Here is a 5,560-nt window from a genome sequence, read left to right as displayed (position 1 = left end):
CTACTGCATCATAGATATTAGCCAATATCAAATGTGATACATGATCTTCCAGATCAATTTCAAATATATGCTTTGCAACTCGGTCGCCAAGCTCTGAGTTGTGATGGATAGTTTTGTTGCAAGAGGTGCTCATGTTAAAGCTAGAATGCATTGGCTTAAATTTGGTGACCATGCATTCAAAGAGTTCTCTCTTGTTCTTGATGAATTCCATTCTTCGTTAGGCATAATTTTTTTTAAAGAAGGCTAAGTGGTGCTTTTTGAGCTACCACAGATTCACCAAGGTCTAGTTAAATGTTATGGACTGCAAGAAATCGTTATTGTCCTCAACCTTATGGTTACATTCTCCTTGTGCAACGATGTCTTTACTACTACATTGGGTGTATGCCCTAGAAGAAGTTCTTTCTTTTCTTCAATCTATTGTCTACATAACATTCAGAAAAGGTCCAACAAAGTAGACATTCAAGATACTTTAAGCTCCTAAATATTTAGGTATTACTCCAAAATAACTCTGACTATCCTTGCTACTTTTACTTTTTCATGAAAACTAGATAAAATAAGTCTTTATATACAAGATCTACATCAATCTCTAGAACATCTAGTAATTCATGCTTGTGATTCCTTTGAAAAATTTTGACCGCCCATTGATATTTATAAATGCTCCCTTCTGAACCCATGAAACTCTGTCAAGATCTAACAATAAAGAAATCATACCAGAAAAATGTAGTGCACTAAAACATATAATTAAGAAGGTATGGTCAATACTCACAGGTGAAGTGTCTTTACATCCAGAGCCTTTTCATCTACCAAGTTACAAATACTTTGATATAAAGTTTTGGTGTCAAAACTATGATGATCTGCAACCTGTCATATAAAACCATAGGATGTGTCAACCCCCATAGCATTCTTAAATGATATTTTTTCTTAAACAGTTCTAACAAAAAAATTAATACCCATGGATGCACTTAAATTTTTACTAAGATGGTTAAACGAGCATGTCCTTGATGGATGCACTTAAATTTCTATTATCATCAAAAGTTGTATGTTGTTGTTATCATCATTCGTTGCCTGCTATTGTTAGAAGCACTACAGATATATAATTCATCAAGTGTCAAAGGAAATGACAAAAAAATAAAACATTACTGAAGATTTTTTTGTGAGTGACTGCAAGAAGTTGGGTTGTAATTCCACGAAAGTTAGATCTACAAAATTGTACTTTTCAGAAATAGGTACCTGATTTTTTAAAAATCAGGTACCCATTTCTAAAATTAAGCTTCGGGCGCCCGAGCCAAATTTCAAAAATTGGGTACCTGATATTCAAAAGCAAATCGAGTACCTGAGGTGCTCAAATATCGGGCGCTCAATTACTTTTAAAAATCAGGTACCCGATTTGGAAGACTTTATTTAAACCCCTTTTTTTGGCATTTTTGAGTCATTTTCATGACCTCAAAAATGGGAGCTCGATTAGAGACGCATACGGGAGCTCAATTTTCAGCCCTACCGACCACCCCCTTGCTGCTAGTTTTCAATATACCAGGTATTTTAATATGTTTTGTGCTATTTTATTCTATTTTTTCAATTTTCAATTTAATATGTATGTTAATTTATTGTTTTTTTAATTTTTAATATACGTAAAATTGTAAATTTACATTGTTAATGAGTAGATGTTTAAATTTTTGTATTTGTTAATTAAAATATAGTTTCGTAAATGTTTATTTAAAAATTATTATTTTAGATGTTTTGAAATGTATTTAATTTATGTATTTATTACAATGTTGAATGATTAGATTACATGTAAATTCATTGTTTAAACATGTAATTTTACAAATAAATATAACCTCAACCTAGAACCATATAACCTCGACCTTGTTTTAACTATAACCTCAACCTAAATTCATTTTTTAAACTATAATCTCAACCTAACCATATAGTTATGTACAATAAAACCCTAAACATATATAACTAAGTACTTAATCACATAATAGCCTGCCAAGGGATCCAAACAAAAAACTTTTAGTATTTAAAATGATTTTAGTTAAATTGTATTGTACTTTGTTTCATGGATTGAAAATGGATGATGTAAACTATTTTATAAATGTATATTATTTCAGCCTTTCATACCCTGTGACATGTACAGTGGATGATTGTGCATTCTGAATTAATTTTCCAAGTGGCATTCGGAACAAATCTATATAAATTATTTAAATGGATTGAACTGAAGTAGTTAATATTCTTTCATGTGGATGTGTTATTTATTTTACTTTTAGTACTTATAATTATTTTAAAATGAAATGTCAATGTGCTCATTCAGGAATGCAATCTCTTATGTTTTTTATAAATGTAAATTATTGTATGTATGTTATTGCTTGCTTAATAAAACTTTTGATTAGTTCTTTGGATCCCTTGGCTGGGCGTCATTTAGGATTAACTATAATGTCAATTTGTATTGAATTTAACTCTAATCATAACCCTTACTATCATCTTCGCCTTAATCTTAATTTGCTAAAACCTACACTAGGTAATATATAAATAATTAAATAACTTTTCTATCTTACCTTGAGTACTAATTTTATAAATGTCAAACCCTAAAATTGTAACCTTATTTATGATTTAAACTAAATTATCCTAGAGGAGCATCATATCTACATCTACATGTCATGTACATGTGAATCTAAAAACATTTGTACATATCTAATTACATCATTTATTGCATAGGAAGGTTTTAAAATTTTCATTATATATATTATCCATGCATATCAAATCAAAAGAATCATATAGAGATATGTCATTTATGACATGTCCATCATAGATAATCAAGAAGGGTACTTAGGTAAATTTATATATATTTAACACTATATATTATAAGAAAAGAAAAATACCATATATATGAGCATCTCAAGTACACAAACTAAAAAAAATTACCATGACACATGTAATGAGATCAAATAATATTTGTAAGATTCATCGCATATAAGTTATCAACATGTATAGGGGTGATCTAATCAAAATATCAAAAAATGAGTGATATCAAAGCATTATATCTTAATATTTAACACTAAAATAAACTAACCCCTGGGTTAACCCTAAACGAAATTGAATATATCAAACTAGATTGAAAGGTAACCCTGGCCCTTAACTAATTAATATTATACTTATAAACCAAATTGAGTTAAACCATGATCATAAACCTAATTATATATCCCAACTTAATAGTAGAATCCTTGAATTTAACCTTAAATCCTTTCCCCAACCATTAACCAAATTGAACCGTTACCCTAAGATTGAACCAAGTTAAACGTTGACCTTAAGACTAAACCAAACGACCCTAAACTAGAATTCAATAATATATTCAACACTTTAAAACAAAATTCAAACCTAACTTTTTTGAATTAATGTTGGTTTTTAATCTAAAAGCTCTAACTATAATTCTATATCTAAAACCAAATTTAGCACTTTAAAACTTAATTCAATTTATTAACTCTTGTCCTAATTGAAACCTAAGCATGTAAACCTAATCAAAGAGTACAAACCAAATTGAACCCTTATCCTAAAACTAATTAAACATTGATATCAAGGTCTCAAAATGATACATCATAAAAAAAAATTAGAAGAGACTTGAACGAATCAGGCATCTAATTAAGTAACCCTCCCTCACCATCAAGAGGTGGAGGTGTCCACATCAGTGCAAGTAGGAGCCCAGACTACACCCTTGGATGTCTAAGAATATATCTAAAGAAGTGAATAACTTGTATTTCCACTGGATGCCTAAACCTTTATATCCTAAGTGAGTATTCATCATGTAATATCTAATTAGGAGGGTATTGAAGCACTCTAACACCCCAATCCCTAACTAGATAATTATGTTAGGGTGGACTAATTTCTATTTATCTTGTGTTGGAAGTGCCTAAAAGTTTTTTTTGGAGACTGGAGATTCCCCTATTTGTTTCCTATTTTCCTGTATGGGTAGCCTAAATGTTTATTGCCTTTGCAAAATGGAAGGCCACATAACAAAATATTGCCTCATTCTATAAAAAGAAATACCCACCCCCTAGTGATATATAGTAAGATATTTTTCCTAATTTTACTATCAATTTTTTTAGTTAGAAGACAATGATAGTTTAAAATGATTTAGAAGATAGGGATAAAATGAGAACCATCATTCCTAGAATGAAGATGTATTATTCCTTGATAAACCCATTTCTATCATAAATCAGCTCCTCCATCAGAAAAATTAGTAATGAGAAATCCCTTGGTCAAGTAATCAATGGAGGGCTCATAAAATTGGTCCCCGGGGAGATAAGAATCTCATTAAAAATTAGAGATAGGACACTCCTAAATACATATCATACAAAATTATTGCCAAGGTCTTAGCCTCTAGACTAGAAGATATCCTACCCAAGATCATTAACCCTACATAAAAGTGTTTTGTTAAGGATATTTATGCATATTGGAGAACTTGATAACCTATTGGAAGACTTTGGATTGGGAAACATTTCCAGGATGGAGTGTAGGCATGCTCAAGTAATTGATTATGAAAATGTCTACAAAAGGGTGGAATGGAGTTTCACTATGATGATGTTGCAAGCCCAGGATTCCATCCAATATTATGTAAAATGGTGTCCTCTCTTATGATTGGTGTCAAGGTTTTAGTAAAGAAATTAATGGGGTTAGATCATAATTTTTAGGACTCTCTAGATCAGTTATGAAAGGGTGTCCTCTTGCATCCTCTTTATTTTTTATTATTGTTGACTCATTACATTATCTCCTTAGAGATAACTAGTTGTCTCTAAAAGTTAGAGGATCTACTCTCCAAATAATTAATAAGTATCTAACGTATAGCTTGTTGATAATATTTGTATTCTTTTTAAGCTAGAAGAGTGCAACATGAGTCATTTAATGATCAAATTGGACCTCTTTTCTTTGTATCAGGTAGTAAGATTTATGTCTCTACATCTATCTTATTGGGGCTAAATATTGAGTCCCCTACCTTGTGTGGTAAATATGGTATTGGATGGAGATTACATAATTAAGTGGTTAGGTACCTAGGGATTCCATTTTTAGTAAACCCTAACATATAAATGAAATGTGTCTTTATATCAACAAGAAAATCTTTGGAAAACTCAACAATTGGAACTCTAATTATCTCACTTTGGTTGGTAGAATTCAAGTATGTTAAAAGATTCTCTCCTCATATTGGGTGTAATTTTCTCTTCTTCCTACTCATTTTATTTAAATCATTTTGGTCTTCTATATAAATATATTAGGAACATTTTGTGGTCACATGGAAAAGGAAATATGAAGAATCGTGCTACCAAGAGTAGTTCACATAAAGAAAGGAGATTAGTAAGTTGGAATGAAAACTTTAAGAAAGTTCAAGGGATTACTTTGGCAATAAAATGGATAGCCAAAGCTTCATAAGGTAATGAATTATGGATTATTATTAGAATTAGAATTATTATATGGTTAGGGATAGGGTTCACCTGTATTAGTTCATTACCTAACATGATCTACACTTATAGTTTGCATTAAAAAGTGGATAATATTTAAGATTCAAACTACAATC

The sequence above is a fragment of the Cupressus sempervirens genome, chromosome 4, assembly GCF_028749045.1.
Source record: "Cupressus sempervirens isolate cs-2001-9-10 chromosome 4, ASM2874904v1, whole genome shotgun sequence".
Lineage (NCBI taxonomy): Eukaryota > Viridiplantae > Streptophyta > Pinopsida > Cupressales > Cupressaceae > Cupressus > Cupressus sempervirens.
This window is presented reverse-complemented; position numbering follows the sequence as displayed.